This window comes from Petaurus breviceps, unplaced genomic scaffold (genome assembly GCF_028583685.1).
Source record: "Petaurus breviceps papuanus isolate PSGF00001 unplaced genomic scaffold, PetGlider_PUasm1.0 419, whole genome shotgun sequence".
Lineage (NCBI taxonomy): Eukaryota > Metazoa > Chordata > Mammalia > Diprotodontia > Petauridae > Petaurus > Petaurus breviceps.
In genome coordinates this window covers 12,760,914-12,784,598 of record NW_027186324.1, presented here as the reverse complement: position 1 = coordinate 12,784,598, position 23,685 = coordinate 12,760,914, and the positions used below count along the sequence as shown (strand labels likewise).

General features: G+C 37.9%; 1 long non-coding RNA gene across 1 annotated transcript in view; it reads left to right on the top strand.

The window, feature by feature from the left end:
- Positions 1 to 21,546, top strand: part of LOC138171263 (uncharacterized) — a 49,395-nt gene extending 27,849 nt beyond the window's left edge. Inside the window, exon 3 of the long non-coding RNA XR_011170843.1 lies at positions 21,451 to 21,546. This is a non-coding gene — a long non-coding RNA (uncharacterized lncRNA). The remainder of the gene's footprint in view (positions 1 to 21,450) is intronic.
- The last annotated feature ends 2,139 nt before the right edge of the window (positions 21,547 to 23,685 follow it).

Genomic DNA, 23,685 nt, shown 5'->3' with positions numbered 1-23,685 from the left:
TCAGGAAGATGAGCCTTTAGTGAATATGCAGATTTTTTTTCCTCAGCCAAGTTGATAGATCCCTTAAAAGCAATCCATAGAACCTTTCAGGGACTGTGGACTATAGTTTTAAAACCCATGTTTTAAGTCAATTTTCTTTTGTGTCTTCTCAGTCATTCCTAATGTATGTAGACATATTATATCCTTACATTCATATGTTGTATGTATGTCATTCATAAATAATTACATAATTATGTATGATTATGTATGTAATTCAACTGTAATTAAATTACGGTTTGATTCTGTAATTCAACAAAATTAGTCAAATATATGGAGCTAGTCACCTTCTAGACCCTTCTATTTTTCTATTCCTTATCTCTCATCTTTCCCACCCTTCTTACTTTTATTGAAATGTTCCTTAATTTTTAGGTGTAAATTAAAGCAACTTTGAGGTACAACTGTACAGCTTGGCAAAGTTGGCAAAAAAAGGAAAATGACAAATATTGGATGAGTTGTGGGAAAATAGGTACATTAATACACTTTTGGTGGAGTTTTGAACTGGTCTAGCCATTCTGGAAAACAATTTGAAACTATGTCCAAAAAAAAGCTATGACCTTTGACCCAGCTACATCATGGTACTCGAGAGATCAAAGAAAAAGAAGAGGATCCATATGTAAAAAGATATTTATAGGAAATCATTTCATACTGGCAAAAAGTTGGAAAATGAAAAGCTGCCCATCAATTGGGGAATGGTTAAATAAGTTTATTGTACAATGTATGAGATGAAATATTATTGTGCTGTAAGGAATGATGCAAGGGATGGTTTTAAAAAAACCAGGGAAGATTTTTATGAACTGATACAACAGGAAGTGAACAGAATCAGGAGAAACATTTATACAATAGCAACAATACTGTATAGACAAACAGCTTTGAAAGATTTAGGAACTCTGATCAACACATCCTGTCCACCTCTTGTAATGCCAAGCAAAGGCAACTTCCCAAGGTTCAAAATACCAGCATAGCTGCTCTCCATTTTATTCAGTGACAAATTAAGAACAGAGAAAATCAAAATGTAGCATAATTCAAAATACAGCATTCACCAAGTGCAATTCAATAATTCCCAAGTACTACTCCACCCCTGGACATTACATTCATTTAGTCAACCACAAAGCCCCTCTTCTCAAATGGAGATTAGTTTCCAATAATAAGCAAAGTACATTTATTTGGTCAGCCACAGAGCACAAAAAAGTCAAAAGTTTCCCACCCTTGGATCGCACCTGAATAGGCCATCTCCCCCAGAGTTACAACAAGCTTAAGCACAGCATTCAATACCCAAAGAGAGGTCTTTTCTTCATCTTGACCTGAGGCAAGTTCTCAGCAATCTTTGTTCCTGGGGAGACCAAGCTTAGCAAGGCCACAAGATACATTGCCAGTGTCCTCATTCATTCATTCTCTGTCTGCAGAACAGTCCTAGGACCCCTGAAAACATTAGCAAAACCCTCTTCCAGGATTTCTGTAAACATACAACAAGAAAATCCTTCTTCAGGGCTTCTGAACCAACAGCAAGGTTCCAGCACCTCTGCAACAACAGGACTGTCCTTCACTAGTGAACAAATGTGGCAAAACAACATCAAAACAAAGTACCAGCATAACAGCCATGTCTCCTTAGTCCTTGGCAGCTCTGGGTGGCAGCTCTCAAAAGTCCTGGGCAATTGGAACTGGCCCTCAGCAATCCTCTTCATCTCTGCCTCCACGATGCCACTTCCAAAAAAAATTCTTCTGTCTCTCTCTCTGCTTGTGTCTCTCTAAAGTCACCAGCTCCTCCCAGTTCAGCCCTCTCTCTCTTTTCACATCAACAAGTCCATCCCACAAGTGGGATTCACAAGCTCTGGGTTTTAACACAATCAATCTGAAAACCAAGCCAATGCAGGGGGATCTTTAAATTCCATTACTATCACACCTCTAGAAAGAGGTAAAAGACTCAGTGCAGATTGAGGCATTTTTGTTCCTTTGTTTTTGGAAATGGCTAATGCAGAACTTATTTTGCGTGACTATACATATTTGTAGCAGGTTTTGTTTTTCTTGCTTTCTAAATGGGTGTGGGAGAGGGAGGGGGAGAATTGGGAACTGAAAATAAAACTGAATTAAAGAAATTTAAAAGATATTCTTAAGAAAGAGAATGTTAAGTTAATTTTTATGGAGATATAAACAACTGAGAGAAATAAAATTAGTTTTCCTGGCTTATTTTTAGCAGGAATGAAATTCTTAAATTTAGAATACTAAACATTACCTAATAATTTCCATAGTGTTTTGACCTCAGTTTTTATTTTGTAACTACATTTAAGATTTTTTTCACACCTCCATTTTCCAATATATACCTTACTCCATTGATGTCTAACTCAAAACAGACAAATGCGCCATCAATCCAAACATAAGATCCCTAAGGGGCAGTTATTGAATTAGTTTTAAGATGTAATGTTATCTATGTTTAATTTTGTTCTTATTTGTTTTGTTAAATATTTCCCAATCATGTTTTACTCTGGTTTGGGCCACACTTGAGAGTGCTGGAGGCTGATGAGGCCCATAGGCTGCATATTTGATGCCTTGGCCTTGCTGCAATGCTTCCCAGAGAGCCATCCCAAACTTTTTTAAGAACTTAATTAATTTGCAGTTTTCAACATTCATTTCCACAAGATTTTGAGTTCAGAATTTTCTCCGCGTTTCTCGCTGCACCCCCCAGGATGGCGTGCATTCTGATTACCCCTTTCCCTAGTCTGCCCTCCCTTTTATCATGCCCCTTCTTTTATTCCCTTCCCCCTTATTTTCTTGTAGGACGATATAGATTTCTCTACCTCATCGCCTGCCCAGCCACCCTCATTGAGAAGGCAAGCAACTCAATATAGGCTATGCATGTGTAGTTATGCAAAACACTTCCATAATAGTCATGTTGTGAAAGAATAACTATATTTCCTTCCATCCTATCCTGCCCCCCACTTATTCTATTTTATTCTTGCCCCATCCCTTTCCTAAAATGAGTTTGTTTCTGACTACCCCTTCCCCCAATCTGCCCACCTTTCTATCATCTCCCCACCTTGTCTCCATTCCCCCTTACTTTCCTGTAGGGTAAGATACCCAATTGAGTGTGTATGTTAATCCTTCCTTAAGTCAAATACAATGAGAGTAAGGTTCACTCATTCCCTCTCACCTCCTCCCTCTTTCCCTCCATTGTGAAACCTTTTTCTTTTATGTGAGATAATTTACCCTATTCTATCTCTCCCTTTCTCTTTCTCCCAATATATTCCTCTTTCACCCCTTAATTTTATTTTTTAGATATCATCCTTTCATATTCAACTTATCCTGTGCCATCTATCTATCACCTCTCTCTCTCTCTCTCTCTCTCTCTCTCCCCCCCAACTACCCTAAGACTGAGAAAGGTCTCATAAGTTACAAATATTGTCTTTCCATATAGGAATGTGAACAGTTCAACTTTAACAAGTCCCTTATGATTTCTCTTCTCTGTTTATCTTTGCATGCTTCTACTGAGTCTTGTATTTGAACGTCAAATTTTCTATTCAGTTCTGGTCTTTACATCAAGAATGCTTGAAAGTCCTCTATTTCATTGAATATTCATTTTTCCCCTGAAGTATAATACTCAGTTTTACTTGGTAAGTTATTCTTGGTTTTAATCCTAGCTCCTATGGCCTCCAGAATATCATATTTCAAGCACTCTGATCCCTTACTGTGGAAGCTACTAGGTCTTGTGTTATCCTGATTGCATTTCCACAATACTCAAATTGTTTCTTTCTGGCTTCTTGCAATATTTTCTCCTTGACCTGGAAACTCTGGAATTTTGCTACCATATTCCTAGCAGTTTTCTTTTTGAGATCTCTTTCAAGCAGTGATTGGCAGATTCTTACAATTTCTATGTTACCCTCTGGTTCTAGAATATCAGAACAGTTTTCCTTGATAATTTCTTGAAAGATGCTTTCCAGGCTCTTCTTTTGATCATGGCTTTCAGGTAGTCCAATAATTTCTAAATTATCTCTCCTGGATCTATTTTCCAGGTCAGTGGTTTTCCAATGAGATATTTCACATTGCTTTCTATTTTTTTTCATTCATTTGGACCTATTTTATAGTATGTTGATTTCTCAAAAGTCATTAGCTTCCATTTGCTCCAATCTAATTTTGAAGGAATGATTTTATTCAGTGAGCTTTTGAAATTGCTTTTCCATCTGGCCAGTTCTGCTTTTTAAGGCATTCTTCTCCTCATTGGCTTTTTGGACCTGTTTTGCCATTTGAGTTAGATTCTTTTTATAAGTTGTTCTTTTTTCAGTATTTCTTGGGTCTCCTTTAGCAGGCTATTGACTCATTTTTCATGATTTTCTTGTAGTGTTCTCATTTCTCTTCCAGATTTTTCCTCTATTTCTCTACTTGATTTTTAAAATCCTTGTTGAGCTCCTCCATGGCTTGTGATGAATTTGTATTTTTCTTAGAGGCTTTTGATGCAGAAGTTTTGACTTTGTTGTCTTCTTCTGATTCTATGTTTGATCGTCTTTGTCACCACAAAATTCCATAGTTTGATTGTGCTTCCTCTGTTACCTCATCTTGTCAGTCAATTGCTTGACTTTTGAGCTCGTTGTCATGGCAGAACTCTGCTTCCAGAGTGGAGAGTGCTGTGTCCCAAATTTCTGGGGTTTTGTGCAGCTGTTGGCAGAGCTTCTTCTAGGCACCTCACTCAGAGCTGTGAGAAAGACTGCCTCTCCACAGCCTCAACTAGCTCTGCCATGCTAGCACTCCTCACCCCAGGATTACAACCCAGATCCAAACGGGGCAAAGCAAGAGAATCCTATCTCAGTGCCAGTAAGAGAGTCCTGCAATTACCCTCTGGTTGGCCACCCCATTCTCTGTGGCAGCCATAACAGTAGCTGTAGAAACCGCCACCTCCTCTTCCCGAGGGGCAGGGGCCAGATCTCGCTCTTCTCTTACCCAGGATCAGCAGAGTTCCCTCACTGGTCTTTTACTTTCTTTTTGGTGTTTATGGGTTGAGAAGTCTGGAATCCACCACAGCTGCCAGTGATTCACTCTCCTGAAGTCTGCTCTGGCCAGTCTGTGCCACAGGTCTGTGCCAGCTTGGCCCACACAGGACTGTGTTCCACTCCTAGCCTAGTGTATAGACCCTTACTATCAACCTGACTGGCTGCCTTCAGTGGGAGATTTGTTCATCTCTGTCACTCTGTGAGTTATGTAACACTAAAATTTGTTTAAAGTCATTTTTTGGAGGTGGTATTGGAGGTGGCTGGCACACAAGCTCAAGCAAGTTCCTCCTTTTACTCCACCATCTTGACTTCTCCCTGAGATACTTCATTATAAAAGGAAATAATAAATGCAGTGAAGTCAAAATCAAATAACTAAGAAACTTAGTAATTATATTTTCAGTTTCAATTCACATAAAAATGTGGGAAATTCCTTCTTGACAATAACCAGTCTGAAAACCTTAAGACAAATCTCTCGGGGGCGTGGGGGGCGGGTCTATTCTGCTTTCCATGATATAAGTGATATTTGATTTCCCAAAGGGCTGCTCTGATAATTAACTTTGTGGGAAGTCTTTATCAGGACCTGGACACCTTCAGAATATTTTAACTAACCATGATCAGCATACCACTGGAGACAACCAGATTCAGATGCCACCTGTATGTGGACACAAGATTACCATTATACCTAAAGGTCCTATGAAGAAAAGAGTTCAAAAATTTTACCTGAGCACAATATGCCACATAGGAGGGCTCTAAATGCCCTCATAGGATGTTTCAACTTTGGATAAAAATCTAAAATTGCCTCATCATATTTTTATGAGCCTTTGCCCAAAGCCATTGGTTTGAAACCATCAAACCATGGATGAGCTAAGGAAAAAGACCTAAAAAATACACCTGGGTTCTACGCTCCCACTTTATCAGTTTGCAGTAATGCTATCAAGACAAAACCTGTTTCCTATCCTTCCTACCCCAAACAATGGCCAACTCCTGTTGCAACCATTCCACCACAGGACCCTTAATACATAGCCAGATTAATATCAGTATTCTAATTAAAGCCACCAAACTTTGGACCATGGCAAACAGTAGAGAAGGAGCATTTTTCAGATTTTCCACAATGGGTCAAATGTTCTGCATCATGACAATCCACCAAACTCACTAAGTCTCCAACAAGTTTTATTCACTACAATGAGAATATGTCTATGCCAAAGATATGCCACAATTACATCCTATTTATAGACCTATATCACTGGAATGGGAGTTGTTCCAGTGACCTGACCCACTTCAGTCTTGATGAACACCTTTATATCACTCTTCAAAATTTGGTCCCCTAAACAAGCTGCAATCAAACATAGGCCATTAGTTGAAAACATGCAGCACCCTGAGACTATTTTCTAATAATGCTTGAGCACCTGAACATGCATCATCCAGAGATAGACCAGGAAACTGAAGAAATACTGCACCCTTAGAATAATAGGACACCTCTCTAGTAAATCTGGATCCCCTGAACCAAACCAGAAATAGACCAAACTGAAAATATATAGCACTATGCATACACCTGGCCAACTTTCTGCTAAAGTTTTATCACATTCTTCTGAACATGGACAACCAGTCTCAAGAATACTGTACCCCAAGAACACCAGGCCATTTTTCTAATGATGCTTGACTACCTTTTGAACATACAAAGACCAGAAATAGAAAAAGCAAACTTAAGAAATATAGCACCCTAAGAACAACAAAACATCTCTCTAAGAAACCTAGTCCACCTGAACATTCCACGGCCAAAAGACACCCAGCCTGAAGAAATACTGGATTCTGAGGACCCCTGTCTACCCTTTTACTGAAACCTGACCAGATTCTGAAGATGCCACCGAGATGGAATAACCACCATGAAGAAGATACATAGATCTCTGCATCTCACACAGAATCCATGCTCATTAGATCTCACTAACTATAAATGTGGCGTCTGAGCCCCTTTGCTGGGTTCTGTATTACTTCTCCCCAACATTGCCTCTCCTTGGCAGGTCTCAGGGTTGTTTTCTTTTTAAATCTGTCTCTAGACTATAATTAAAAAATAAAAAGAATATTTTAGAGCACATGAGGATTATATACGAAACTGTGAGTCTCTATATAGCTTGCTTTACTTTTAAGTACATACAGAATTCAATCTGTGACCTTCAAAAGCCATCCTAACATCTCTTTTTTTCTGAATTTCTCTTATCTTTTGTACATTTCACAAAATGTTCTAAAGAATCTCTCCTTTTTTCATAACACTATTTCTAATTCCTTGTTCCACCCAACTTAGTACATATTGCCCCAATATCTAGAGCACTAGGGGAAAAAGAGGGAAGAATAAAACTATTGTAACTTATGTATAGAAAAGAAAAAACAACTTTACATAATAGCGAGGTGTAATGTAATGCTAAGTAAAGGCAACTCCCCAAGGTTCAGAATACCAGCATAGATGCTCTCCATTTTATTCAGTGACAAAGTAAGAACAGAGAAGATCAAAACATGACATCATTCCAAATACAGCATTTACTAAGTGTGATTAAATAATCTCCAAGTACTACCCCACCCCAGGACCTTCCAATCATTCAATCAATTACAAAGTCCCTGTTCTAAATACTACTCCACCCCTAGGCTGTACCTTCATTTAGTCTATCACAAAGCCCCTCTTCTCAAATGGAGATTAGTTTCCAACCATAAGTAAAGTACATTCATTTGTTCAATCATAGAACACAAAAAGGTCAAAAGTTCCCCACCCCTGGATCACAATTGAATATACCCCAGAGTTACATCAAGTTTAAGCACAGCACTTAATACCCAAATGGAGGTCTTTTCTTCATCTTGACTTGAGGCAAGTTCTCAGCAATCTTAGTTCCTGGGGAGACAAGGCTTAGCAAGGCCACAAGATACATTGCCAGTCTCTTCATTAATTCATCCTCTGTCTGCAGAACAGTCCTAGGACCCCTGAAAACATTAGCAAAACCCTCTCCCAGGATTTCTGTAAACACACAACAAGAAAATCCTTCTTCAGGGCTTCTGAACCAACAGAAAGGTTCCCAGACCCCTGCAACAACAGCACTGTCCTTCACCAGTGGACAGTATTCACTCTCTGTCTGCAGGACAGTCTCAGGAGCTCTTAGCCAACAGCCAGGTTCCAGGACTTCTTCAACAAAAGGACTGTCTTTCACTAGTGGACAAATCTGGCAAAACAACATCAAAACAGACAGACAAAGTACCAGCCAAACAGCCATGTCTCCTCAGTCCTTGGCAGCTCCGGGGACAGGTCTCAAAAGACCAGGGCGATTCAAAGTGGCCCTCAACAATCCTCTCAGTGTCTCTCTCTGCCTCCACGAGGGTGCTGCTTCCAAAAAAAGTTCTTCTGCCTCTCTCCTGTCTCTGCAAATCTACGTCACCAGCTCCTCCCAGTTCAGCACTTTCTTTTCACATCAACAAGTCCATCCCACAGGTGGCATTAACAAGCTCTGGGTTTTAACACAATCAATTTGAAAACCAAGCCAATACAGGGGAATCTTTATATTCCATTACTATCACACAAGGTGTCAAGTGTTATTCCTCATTTTGCCCTTGAATTTCTCACAATTCTCTCAGGAGATGCTTATGTATCACGTTTGCAATCTGTTCTCTATAGCCACAGTGGGCAATGTCACCTTGTTCAGATTTCTGTAGTCTAACTTTTGGCTTGTTTTAATAATGTTCTTGTCAAAATATTTTCCCTTGTTCTGCTCAGTTCACTCTGTATTATTTCATAAAGCATTTCTGTGATTCCCTGCAACTGTCCTTCAATAATAATATGTCATTATATTCACAAGTCATAACTTGTTCAACCATTTCCCAATTGATGGGCATGCCCATATTTTCCAATTCATCATCAGTTATTCAATAAGCAATTATTCAGCTCTTACCATGTGCCAGAAACTGGTTATAGGAAGAAAAACCAAAATACGACACAGTGTCTGTCCTGAAGGAGCTTACATTCTAATGAGGGAGACAGCACAGAAAAAAAAAACAATGTCCCTACAAAATATATGCAGACTAGATCAAACGTAATCTCAGAGGGGAAGCACTAGCAGCAGAAAGCTGGGAAGGGCCTCTTGTACTCTTGCAGAAAGTGAGATTGAAGCTGAGTTTCAAAGGAAGTCAGGAAGCAGAAGTGAGTAGAGACAAAGAATTTGAGGCAAACAAAAGGGTCACTGTCAGGCATAGTCAGGGGATGGAGGGCCAGGTTGGAGAGAACAAAAAGGCTGGTGTTGGACCACAGAAAGAATGGAGGATAAGAATAGTGTCAGAAGACTGGTAAGAGACAGTAAGAGACCAAGTGGTTGTGAAGAGGTTCAAAAGTCAAATTGAGGATTTGAGTCTTAATCTCAGAGGTAAGAGGGAGACACCAGAGTTTACTGAGTAGTGACCTAACCTGGTCAGACCTGTGCTTTAGGAAGATCACTTTGGCAGCTAAGTGGAGGGCAGATTGGAATGGAGAATGACTTAAGACTGGGAGACTAACCAACAGGTTGTTGTAATAGTCCAAGCATGAGATGAAATGATGGTGGCCTGCAGGCATCAGGGTCAGTGAATGTGAGTGGTGAGAAGAACAATAATACAGAAGGTGTTGTTAAAGTATGTAAAACCAAGCACGAGCAGCTTTCCAGACTGCTGCTGTGAGCAGCTGTAAGGTTCTGATCACATAGTGTAGGGAACTCTATTTATTCAGCAGTAAACTAAAGCAAAACATTAACAGAAACCAAAGTACAGCATTCACAATGTTATGACATAACAACTTATCTCTGAAGTGACCACGTAGTTTTCACCAAAGTGGCCACATGGTTTTAAACAAAAGATATCATTCAGTAAGTCCTTAACTCAGTCATCCTAATGGAGAAAGCCTCCTTAAGGGACACAAAGTACAACGGTCAACGTTCTCCACCCCTAGGTCACATTGTATCATGATCTTCTCAGTCAGCATTAAGTACCCAAGGAGAGGTCTTTTCATATTGTCTAGAGGCTGGCTTTCAGATTCCATGGTTCCTCTTCCATGGTCCCAGCTCCTGCCTGAATCTACCCAACTGTCACCTGGATTCAAAGGTAGGCAACTCTCAGCTCCTTGTCCAGTTCCTCGTCCAGTTCCGTATTGAAGCTCACAGTGTCCAGTCCACCTCAAGTCCTTCACAGTTTCTGTTTCTGGGAAGACAAAGCTTAACAGAGCCACAGTAATATTCATGAACGTTGCCAGCACTATCATCAACTCACTATCTTCCTGCAAGATTGACACAGATCCACCAACAAGGTCTGAGAACTCAACACAAATTGTCAGTATGATCCCAGGGCCTCTAAAACCCTCCTCCAGGACTTCTCTAAACAGAGAACAGAAAAATATTCTTTCAGGGCTTCCAGTAAGGTCCCAGGGCTTCTATACAAAGTATCACAAACAAAAATCAACACAGACAGAATAGATAAACAGAGTGCCTGGCCACCACACAGTTCCCCTTCTCAATTCTTCCACCATGAGGGTTCTCTTTTCAATTCTGCTCTCTCCCAGCTTGGACTTCTCCTTATATATGGTCATTAGCTCCTCCCTGTTCCACTCCTTCCTGTTGCATCAGAAAGTTCCTCCCACTGTGGGATTCAAAGGTTCTGTTTCTTAACAAAAACCTGATATAATCATGGGCAAGGCTCAAAAGAAACTTGAACTAAAACAAGGTGCTAAATAATTATATAGCTGAAACAAGGTGCTAAGTACTTCTTTGCTTGCCATTACAAGGTAGAAATGTTGAGATTTGGCAACATATTGAACATATGGGGTAAATGAATTGACATGCTGAGGATGACACTAGAGCATTCAAAGTTGTATGACTAGTAAAATGGTACTGTACCCACAAACTGGGAAGACCAGAGGTACTTTGTGGGGGGAGTGGAAAAAATGAGCTCTACTTGTGACTTGTTGAGTTTGACGGGTCTACATGCTTCAAGAAAATCCACCAAGATATTCCAAAAGAGAGATGCTGATAAAAGAATGGAAATCAGGGACATACACGTGCATGCATACACATACATACATATGCACATATATTCTGTATAGAGATCATAATCAGGGTTCATTTCTAAATTACTTTCAAGAATGATTGGTTCAGTTCAAAGTTTTACCAACAATGCATTACTATGCCTATACTTCCATAGCCTCTCTCACAATTACCTTTTTCCTTTTTTGGTCATCTTTTCAATCTGATGAATGTCAATAGAATCTAATTTTCACAAAATTCAAAAATTGATATGTGGAATCACAGGGTCTTATGAAGAAGGGTAACCAAATATTTTTCCTTGGATACAGTAGGAAAGAAATTTTGTTTTGGAGTCAGAGAATACAGGTAGATTCAAATAGCACTTCTGTCACTCACTACCTGTGTGATTTTAGGCAAGTAACTTTGCTTCCACAGGACCCAGCTTTCTCATCTCTGAAATGAGGAGTCAGATTAGAAAGCCTCTAAATTCCTTCTGACCTAGAAATCTAGAAACACTTAACTCCTTTTTCTTACCTTACCTTATGTAAGGCACCATGACATGGGCAAAGATGCTCCCCCAAGATAAATAAGAAATCTAATAGAATTTAAAATGCATGCTTTTAAGATCATAGAACCATGGTTGGTGGGCTGAATCCTGTGCATGCCAAAAGGTATTGACTTTCTCTTTATACAAACTGTCACAGGGGTCTTGGGACAACCAAAAGGAATTTTGTTATTTGCTGTAGTTTGATGACAGTATGTGTCCAGTAAAACAAATGGCTCATAGTCCTCATCATCATTTGCTCCTGAACACCCTTTCTCTTGTCCTCCTCCAATAACTGCTACACTAGAGACTGGTGTGTCTGTTTTCTGATGGCTGAACTGAATATGCTTTTACATACATTATTTTTATTGGGAATTCTCTACTCCTCAACATTCCCTTATCAAGGAAACTTTAAGTAGTTACCATGCTCTTTTAGACTGATCAATCATGATTCTAGAAACACTTGACATATCTCACTTTCAAACCTTTATGAAGTCCTATCAGGAGGTAAAAAGTCCCATATTATCAAGTTAATAAAGGTAGAGAAAGAGGAAGCCAAAGAGCAAATTCAACAAAGAGGTCGCCAGGGATATATGGTATAGGAATTGACTTGGGGGTCAAGAATGATAGAAACTTTTGAACTGTGTGATACTTCCACTTAACTTTTCTGAGTCTCAGTTTCTACATCTGTAAGATAAAGATAGTAGTAGCACCAAAGGTTTGTGATGATCAAATGAGATATGTTTGGAAAGTAATTATAATCCTTAAAGCTCCTTATAAATGTGTATTGCTATTATTAACAGTGAAAAGCATAAATTCCTGGAACAGCAAACACCCTAGCTTACCCAGAATGACTGCTAGCACAAATTCTTTGATCTGCTTTTCTAAAGGAAAGCAACTCAAAAGGGGTTAACAATCTTAATTTAATCAAATATATATAATTCATTAAGTTCAAGGGGAAAAGTTAGCACCTTGAACTTCAGAAAATACAAATAGAAATTACAAGCAAATGAAAAATACAGAGAAGGAAGATAACATAATTCAACAGACCAACAGACAGGGTTTCTAGCTGTCTAACCATTACATACATACATAGGTAGTTACCAGAGAGAGAAGCACCAACATCTGTGTATTCAAAGCTGGGAGATTCACCAGCTACACAGAGTTTCATCTGGCCAAATCACACAACTCTTCCCATAAGTGAGCCCCAAAGAAAAACCTTACCTCAGAACATATATACCCTTTTTCAGGGTCAGAGGATATCATAACCTTTGTGACTGACTTTCTAATTACAAAGTGACAAAAGGTGTGGACCTTCCTGAAAAACAAGCCTTCTCTCAATCAAGCCCCTCCTGTTGGGTTCTACTTGAGGCCTATTAAGGGGCAGGGAAGATCTTCAAATTCCCTTACCACTACAAATCCCCAGGGAATCCATCCAGGGACCTATCCCTTGAGAAGTTCCTTCTGCCTCCCTTGCAAACCTGTAGCAGGGGATCCTCTACAGGGGTCCCTAAAAGTGGTGGTGGAGTCCTCAGGGCAAGAGTAGGAAAAAAGGTAGGATCCCTGATTGTGATATTCAACAGGGGCTTTAGATAGGTTTTTAAGAAATTCTCCAAAAAAAGTTTAAGTCATCTTTAAATCAGAACAACAAATTTGAGTATATTGAAGAAGTAAAATGTGACATGCTGGGATAGAGATGGGCCCATAAAAAGAAATTAAACACTAGAGAATCTAAAATAAAATAAAGCCATAGCAATTGTATTCTCGGTTCAAATTGAATAAGATTTTTGGAAACTCATCTATAGGAATTTCCTGAGAGAACACAAACCAGAAAACCATAAGATAAATATCTCTGGATACTCATAACTGCTTTCCACAATCTGAATGTTGCTGGATTTCCCAGAGTCTGCTCCCTTAAACTTAAATCCCTGGACAACCTAAGACCTTCCGATTTCCTTCTGTAATGTATCTGCCATGTCATTTTTTTCCATTTTCAGGATGACCAAGAACATTAGAAGTCTTTTTTTTTTTTTTGCGCGGTAGGGCAATTGGGGTTAAGAGACTTGCCCAAGGTCACATGGCTAGCTTTTTGTATTAAGTGTCTGAGGTCAGATTTGAACTCAGGTCCTCCTGACTCCAGGGACCATACTCTATTCACTGCACCACCTACCTACCCAAAACATTAGAAGTCTTTAAGTATTCAGGTTGGGTACACTTAGTATAGGTCACCTTGTCACAAGTCAGTACTGTCATATGGGACTTGGGCCTGGAGACTCAAAATTTTGGATCAGCAGAGTGTAAAACAGGTACTTTTATGAAAAGCTTCTCTTCTTCTGCAGAGTAGATCTCAAATAATTTCCATTGTCTAAGACCTGAGAAAGAGAATTTCCTTAAGAACTGCATCCTCAGGACTAAATATTAACTTCCCAGTGCAAAGAAAGAAATACAGGTTCCATTCTCTAACAGTCAATGACTACTGAACTAGTAAAAACAAAAACAAATTACTGTGTTTTAATTAAGAGCAAGCATCTGGTCTAGGTGCTGTGTTAGATAAAATTAAAAACCCAATGCTAGATTTTTGCAGGGCTCCTTATTGAATATATAATAGTAGATATGTCTTCAAGGGGAAAAAGAACTCATCCTTCTATGCTTGTCAAGAAAAGTATACTGAAACTTGTGTTGAATAGGCAACAAACATTAAAAAAAAATAAAGAGATAAATAAGGAAGCTACATCATGCTGAAAGAAAACCACAGACAACAAATGAGTATCACTCATAAGGTATGCTCCAAATACCTTAGTATGAAAATTCATTAAGGAAACATTTAATGAGCTGCAAGAAGAAATTGTATTACAATAGTGATAGGAGACTTAAATATTGCCCTCTAAATAAAATGAAAAACTGGTTCTTTGAAAAGACTAAAAAAACCCGATCAACCTGTAACTAATCTGATTAAAAAGAAAGCAGAGAAGGAAATCAGTAAAATAGCAAATGAGCAAAGTGAAATCACAACAAAATCAAAAAAACTAAAAAGGATAATCAGAATCTATAATGCACAGTTGTAAGCTAACAAAATTGCAAACACAAAAGAAATGGAACACCTTCAAAAATGTAAAATACCTAAATTACCAGAACAACAAGTAAATCTGTCTCTGAGAGTAAAACCCTGTCTCTGATCCAGCTGCAAAGAAACTACGAGGAGATGGGGAACTACTTGCCCTGATAGATTCACAGGAGAATTCTATCAAACTTTCAAAGAGACAATTGATTCCCATTCTTCACAAGCTATTCCCAAAAACTGATAAAGGAAACGCCCTTCCAGAATTATTTTATCGGACAAGCATAGTCATAATACCTGAACCAAGTAACAACAAAATACAGAAGGAAAACTATAGACCAATATCCTTAATGAATATTGACTCAAAAATGTTTTCAACAAAATCCTCTCAAACAGTATAGCATTTTATTCAAGAAATTTGCATTGTGACTAGGTGGAATTTATTCTAGGAATGCAAGTATAGCTCAACATTAGGTAAAGAACATAATCAATCATATTAAAAGCCAAAACATCCCAAACCACATCATTATTTCAATAGATGCAAAAAAAAAGCATTTACAACTGTGATAGTAATGGCAATTAAAAATTCCCCTGTATTGGCTTGGTTTTCAAATTGATTGTGTTAAAACCCAGAGTTTGTTAATCCCACCTGTGGGATGGGCTTGTTGATGTGAAAAGAAAGTCCTGAACTGGGAGGAGCTGGTGATGTAGATTTAGAGAGACACTAGAGTGAGGCGGAAGATCTTTTTGGAAGCAGCACCTCGTGGAGAGAGAGAGAGACTAAGAGAATTGCTGGTGGCCGCTTTGAATTGCCCTGGACTTTTGAGACCTGCCCCCCTGAGCTGCCAAGGACTGAGGAGACATGGCTGTTTTGCTGGTACTTTGTCTGTCTGTTTTGATGTTATTTTGCCAGATTTGTCTCCTGGTGAAAGACTGTCCTTTTGTTGAAGAAGTCCTGGAACCTGGCTGTTCGCTAAGAAGGCCTGCGACTGTCCTGCAGACAGAGAGTGAATACTGTCCACTGGTGAGGGACAGTACTGTTGTTGCAGGGGTCTGGAGACTGTCCTGCAGACAGAGTGAATACTGTCCACTGGTGAGGGACAGTGCTGTTGTTGCAGGGGTCTGGGAGCCTTTCTGTTGGTTCAGAAGCCCTGAAGAAGGATTTTCTTGTTGTATGTTTACAGAAATCCTGGGAGAGGGCTTTGCTAATGTGTTCAGGGGTTCTAGGACTGTTCTACAGACAGAGGATAAATTCATGAAGGGACTGGCAATGTATCTTGTGGCTTTGCTAAGCCTTGTCTCCCCAGGAACTAAGATTGCTGAGAACTTGCTTCGTGTCAAGATGAAGAAAAGACCTCCATTTGAGTATTAAGTGCTGTGTTTAAACTTGATGTAACTCTGGGGTAGATTCAATTGTGATCCAGGGGTGGGGAACTTTTGACCTTATGTTTGGAAACTAATCTCCATTTGAGAAAAGGGGCTTTGTGGTGGACTTAATTAAGGTATAGCCTAGGGGTGGAGAAGTATTTAGAACAGAGACTTTGTAATTGATTGAATGATTGGAAGGTCCTGGGGTGGGGTAGTCCTTGGAGATTATTTAATCACACTTAGTAAATGCTGTATTTGGAATGATATCATGTTTCGATCTTCTCTGTTCTGGGTTTGTTACTGAATAAAATAGAGAGCACCTATGCTGGTATTTTGAACCTGGGAAGTTGCCTTTGCTTGGTATTACATTACAACAACATATGCTAAAAACTGAACAAAGTATAGGGATAGAGGCACCTTTTTTAATATCATAAAAAACATTCATCATACAAGAATTTAACAGTAAATGCAGATGGAGTATATTGGTTTACTGATAGCAGTAAAGGCTGTTTGTGTAATTTAAGAAAAAAAAGGACACTGTTCCTTTAAGAACTCATGTAGCTTTGTGATTTTATCTGATTTTCTTGTGTCATATAGAGTTGCTTTTTGTGAAAGTATATTTTTAAGTAAAAAAAAAGTATTCTTCTAAACCCAAAAGTTAGAGGCATCTTTTTTTTTTTTTTAAAGCAATCGGGGTTAAGTAACTTGCTCAAGGTTACACGGCCAGTTATTTCTGGGTGTGGTGCTGAGTATCTGGATTTGATCCAGGTCATCCCCACACTGGAGCCGGTGCTCTTACTCGCTGAGCCACATGGCTGCCCCTAAGCAATTGGGGTTAAGTAACTTGCTCAAGGTTACACGGCCAGGTGTTTCTGGGTGGGTGCAAAGTGTCTGAGCCCGGGATTCGATCTCCAGGTCTTCTCAACACTGGAGCCAGTGCTCTTACTTGCTGTGCTACCTGGCCACCCCAAGTTAGAGGCATCTTGGTGGCACAGTAGATAGAATGCTGGGTTTGGAGTCAGGAAGACTCATCTTGCTGTGTGGCATCAGACATGTGTCCCTAGGCAAATAACAACCCTGGTTAATTTTGATTACATAAAACTGAAAAGCTTCTACACAGACATAATTCATACACCAGGATAAGAATGAAAGTGGTCAATTGGGAAAAATCTTTATGTCAAATTTTTCTGATAAAGATTTGTTATCTAAGATATATTATATATATGTATGTATGTATACACACATCAATCATATATCTGACTACATGATTGATATATGTGTGTATATATACATACATATATGGCAAAAAGCCATTCCCTCAATAGATAAGTGGCCCAAAGGATATGAGTCAACAATTCTCAAAAGAAGAATTGCAAAGTATTTCCAACCACATGAAAGATTACTCTAAATCAGAGTATCAAAAATGCTGTCCATGGGCTGCATGAAGTCTATGAAACTCCAGAATATGTTCTAAACCTAGTTAAAATTGTAATTCCTATCTTAATGTGTTGATATGTTAATTCAAAAAGAAATATATAAACATGCCATTTTCCAACTCTATGCAGCCTGTAGTGATGATCCTTAAATACAGTCTAGTGGCCCCTGTTTCTCTATGAGTTTTACACCACTTTTCTAAATCACTAATAAAGAGAAAAACACAATTCAAAACACCTGTAAGGTATTACCTTACATTCCGCAAATAGGAAAAGATGGCGAAAAATGACCATAGTCATGTTGGGGGGCTGTTAAAGAATAATAGGCACACAAAATATATTTTCAGTATAGCTGCAAAACAGTACAGCCATTTTGGAAAGCAATTTGTAATTATTCAAATAAAGTGACTAGAATATCTATACACCTGGAACCAGAGACTCCATTATTAGGTTCATCCTCCAAAGAAGCCATCCATAAGAAGAAATTCATCCATGTATACCAAAATATTTATGAGTAATTTTTTTTATAGCAAAGAACTGGAAACAATGTAGATGTCCATTGCTTGGGAAATGGTTAAACAAATTGTGGTACGTGAGTGAAATGAAATATTATTGGGCCATAAGAAGTAATGAATGCAAAGATTTATAGGTAAGATCTACATGAACAGGCACAGAGTGAAGTAAGCAGGGCCAAGAAAACAAGATACAGAGTTACTAAAAGAATATAAATGCAAATAACAACCACACACCCAAATCAAAAGTGAATGTAACAAGATTATAAAAATCAAGTATGAGATGACACGACATATCCATTTGTGGGAGATCCACACACATTATACATGTTTTCAGTCTTTTTTGATGCATCAATAGTGTTAACTTTTCCCCCTTGTTACAAAATGCTATTTGTTATATGGGATGGTTCTCTGGGAGAGGGATAGAGAGTGTCATTGGGATAACTATGATGATGTGAGAAATAGAAGACATCAATAAAAACTTGTTACAAATAAAGAAACAAGAGGCTTACTTTACCCGAGAATAGCAAAGACAGAGTGACATTTAGTTTCATCATTGTTACAAACATGTCCTGCCTGGTTTCCTTATGTCTGGTGAATAGGTCATCTTGGCAAGTGTGGTGTCAGAAAGCCTTTTCCCACCTGAATGGGACATTTTTATGGACATAGGTGACCAGGAATCTTTTCATGGCCATAAAATTCAGAACAGTAGAAATATAAACCATTGGGTCCTTTTTCTCTGCATCTACACCCTAGTAGGCTCTGGGATGCTTGATGATCAGAACCCTCAGATTTACTATAAAATCTTTACAATTCATCTGGTATAGTCAGAGAAATTTTCTATGAAAGGAGGAGGAGGGGCAGGGTTGTAACAACATTAACCCTGTTTTGGCAGAATCAAATCTAAAGTCCCAAACTGACCTATCTAGATATAACAGGATAAATCTCCCTCCACTCTGTTTGATTTGAGGCATGAGAAATAAATAATTTTTGGAATAGCCAGTCACAGACCAGAGTTCCATATTATTTTTTAAAATAATATTTTGACTTTTCCCCAATTACATGTTAAAACAACTTTTAACATTTATTTTTAAGTTTTGAGCTCTAAATCCTATTCCTCTCTTCCTCCATCATTGCCCTCCCTTCTCCCTGAGACAATGTGATATAGGTTATTGTAAGGGTTATGGGATTTAAAGATCTTCCATGCCCCATTGGACTTGCTGACGTAGCAGGAAGGGGCGGAGCAAGAGGAAGCGGAAGCCAAGCTGGAGTTCCTGCGGTGGCTGGCGGTGGCGGTGGCGATGGTGGTGGCTGGCGGTGGCGGCGGTGACGACGGCGGCGGCAGCAGAGGCAGTGACAGCGGCAGCGCGAAGCCCTTTTTGAGTTAACCAGAATTTCTGCTAAGGACTCCTGCTGAGGACTGCCAGGGGCCGGAGCTGCTGGGAGTGCGCTTCCCGAACGCTGGATGGTTGCTCTGAGTGGGGAGAGGAGGACTTTTGCCTGAGGTAGCCTGTTCTGTTTTAAAGGCTTGAAAATGTGGGTGCTTTCTACTTTATCTACCTGTGCCAATGTCATAACTACTCTGATGGCTTTCACTTTCTGGTTTTGGGACTCAGGCTTTTGGTATCTTAATAAATTTTCTAGTTTATTTCCCCATATGGCAAGCATGATGTATTTTGTGATGGATAATTATATCAGCATATTTGTAATCTCCGTAGGCATTGTGAATATAGCATTGCTGATACAGTTATACATATGCCATCATGTAAAACATTTCCATATTAGTCAGTTTCTACAAGAAGATTCAAATGAAAAGGAAAGAAGGAAGGAAGAAATAATGAAAGTGAAAAATAAGTCTATTCAGACCATATTAGTTATTTCTATGGAAGCTGATAGCATGTTTCATAATGAGTCCTTTGAGATTGTCTTGGATCATTGTATTGCTGAAAACACTAAGTTATTCACAATTCTTCATTGTACAATATTGCTGTTACTGTGTCCAGCATTCTCCTAGTTCTGCCCATTTAATTTTGCATCGGTTCATGTGAGCCTTCCCAGATTTTTGTGTGTTCCATCAAAGTCATATACCACAGCTTGTTTAGTCATTCCCTAACTGATGGGCATCCCTTCGATTTCTCATTCTTAGCCACCTCAAAAAGAGCTGCTGTAAGTATTTTTGTATAAATAGGTCCTCTTCTCTTTTATTTGATCTCTTTGAAATACATACATAGTGTTACTGGGCTGAAGGATATGCACAATTTTGTAGCCCCTTGGGCAAAGTGTTCTCTCGAATGGTTGGTTCAATTCACGACTCTGCCAGCAGTTGTAGTGTCCCAGTTTTCCCACATTCCCCTCCAAATTATCCTCTATTATCATGTTGTATTATCATCATCATGTCATGTGCAAAGAGTAATAGCTTTTTCTCCTAGTCTAGTTCCTTCGATTCCTTTTTCTCCTCATTGCTATAGCTAGCATCTCTACTACAACATTGAATAATAGAGGTGACAATAAGTATCCTTGGCTTTACCCCTGTTTGTACTGGGAAGGCTTCTAGTTTATCCTCATTAAAGGTAATGCTTGTCGGTAGTTTTAGATATATTACTTATTTTAAGGTAAGCTCCATTTATTCCTCTGCTCTCTAGTGGTTTTTTTTTTAATAGGAATGAGTGTTGTATTTTGTCAATCATATTATTTCTGTTTGTTTTATTATTGGTCAATCATACTGAAGCAATTTTCTTAATATTGAACCAGGCTTACATTCCTGGTATAAATCCCACCTGGTCATAGTGTATGATCCTTGTGATATATTATTGTAATCTCCTTGCTAGTGTTTTATTTTAAATTTTTTTTCCATATTCATTGGGAAAATCGGTCTATAATTTTCTTTCTTTTTTCTTTTCTTGGTTTAGGTATCAGTACCATATTCATGTAAAAAAAGAAATTTGGTAGGACCCCTCCTTTGTCTATATTCCCAAACAGTTTATATAGTATTAGGATTAATTGTTCTTTAAATGTAAAGTAGAATCCATTTATGAATCCATCTGGTCCTGGCTTTTTTTCCCTCTTAGGAAGTTAATTGGTGGTTTGTTCAATTTATTTCTCTAAGATTTTGTTAAGTATTCTATTTCTTCTTTTATTAATCTGGGTAATTTATATTTTTGTTGATGTTTATCCATTTCATTTAGATTGTCAAATTTACTGGCATATAATTGGGCAAAATAATTCCTAATAATTGATTTAATTTCCTCTTCTTTGATGGTGAATTCATCATTTTGATTTTTGATACTGGTAATTTAGTTTACTTTTCTTGTGTTTAAAATCGAATTAAACAATGGGTTATTTTATTGGGTTTTCCACCTAAAACCAGCTTCTAGTATTATTTATTAGTTCTCTGGTTTTCTTACTTGCAATTTTATTAATCTCTCCTTTGATTTTTCAAGATTTCCAATTTGGTGTTTGATTGGGGGTTTTTAATTTTTTCTTTTTCCAATTTTTTTTTTCAGTTGCACGCCCAATTCATTGATCTGCTCTTAAAGTTTTCCCCTAAGTACTGCTTTGGCTGTATTCCATAAATTCTGATATGTCTCATTGTTGTCATCTTCTTTAATAAAATTATCTTTATCTTTAATAAAATGTGTTTGATTTGTTTTTTGACCCACTTATTTTTTTAGGATTATATTATTTAGTTTTCAATTAATTTTAATCTGTCTTTCCATTGCCCATTATTTAATTTTTATTTCATTATGAGCTGAAAACAATGCATTTCTATTTCTGCCTCTCTGTATTTAGTTATGGGGTTTTTATGCTCCAATACATAGTCAATTATTGTGTAAGTGCCATATAGTGCTGATAAAAAGTATATTCCTTTTTATTCCCATTCAATTTTCTCCAGAGTTCTATCATATCCAACTTTTCTGGAATTCTTTTCATCTCCTTATTGTCTTTTTTGTCTATTCTTTGTTTAGTTTTTTTCTAATTCTGAGAGGCAAAAGTTGAGATCCCCCACTAGCATAGTTTTATTGTCTACTTCCTCCTGTAACTCATTTAACATCTCTTTCAAAAACTTAGATACTATACTGTTTGGTGAATACATGTTTAGTATTAATAATACTTAATTCTCCATGGTGTCTTTGAGCAAGATATAATTTTTTTCCTTACATCTTTTAATTAGATCTAATTTTGCTTTGCTTCTAATTTTGTCTGAGATATGATTGCTACTCCTGCTTTTTTTTTTGCTTCAGCTGAAGCATACTAGATTCTGCTCTAGCCTTTACTCTGTGTGTCTCTGTGCCTCAAATGTGTATGTTGTAAAAAAAACATATTGTAGAATTCTGTTTTTTAATCCATTCTGCTATCTGCTTCCATTTTATGGGTGAGTTCATCACATTTACATTTATAGTTATGATAACTAACTTTGTATTTCCTTCCATTCTATTCTTCCCCTTTTTTATCCTTTTCTCTCTCTTACATTTACCTTATTCCTCCCTACATGTTTTATTTTTGATCACCATCTCCCTAATCTTCTCTCCTTTTTATCAGTTCCCTTCTCTCCCCTTTTCTTATCCCAGTCCCATTTTGCTTCCTTATAAGGTAAGGTAGATTTCTGTAACCAACTGAGTGTGTATGCTATTCCCCTTTGAACCAATTTCTATGAGTGTAAGATTCAAGTCATGCCCACCACCCACCCTCCCATCTTTCTCTCCATTATATGATGGATAATACCTCTTTCATGCCTTTTTTGTGTCAGATAATTTATCCCCATTTTATCTCCCCCTCCTCTCAGTGCAATCTTTTTTCTCAGTCCTTTATATTTTTTGTTTATCATTCTATCAAAAATCACCTTATATCCACATCCTCTGTCTATGTATATTCCTTCTAAATGTCCCTATAGTAATAAAATTCTTAAGAGTTACAAATATTACCTTGTCATAAAGAAAGGAATATAAACAATTTAACCTAATTGAATGTCTTATGTTCTCTCTCTCTCTCTCTCTCTCTCTCTCTCTCTCTCTCTCTCTCTCTTTCTCTCTCTCCTTCTCTCATCTTTTTATGTTTCCCTTGAGTTTTGTATTTGAATATCATTTTAAAAGGAAATTTATCTCTGGTCTTTTAATTAGGAATCCTTAAAAGTTCCGTATTTCATTAAAAATCCATTTTTTTTCTCCTGAATAATTATACTAAGTTTTGCTGGGTAGGTGATTCTTGGCTGTGATCCTAACTCCTTTGTCTTCCAGAATATCATATTTCCAAGATGTCTATTTTTTAATATGGAAGCTGCCACATCCTATGTAATCCTGATTGTAGCACCACAATATTCAAATTATTTCTTTTTTGACTGCTTGCAGTGCTTTCTCTTTGACCTGAGTGCTCTGAAATTTGACTATGCTGTTTCTGGTAATTTTCATTTTGGGATCTCTTCCAGGTGGTGATGGGTGAATTTTTCCATTTCTATTTTGCCTTCTGGTTCTAGGATTTCAGGGCAGTTTTCCTTAATAATTTCTTGAAAATGATAGCTTTCAAGTAGTTCAATCATTCTTAAATGATCTCTCCTGGATCTATTTTCCAGGTCAGTTGTTTTTCCAATGAAAAATTTCATATTTTCTTCTATTGTTTTTATTCTTTGATTTTGTTTTATTGTATTTTTTTAAGCAGTTGGGGTAAAGTAACTTGCTCAGGGTTACACGACCGGTTTGTGTGTGTGTGTGTGTGTGTGTGTGTGTGTGTGTGTGTGTGTGTGT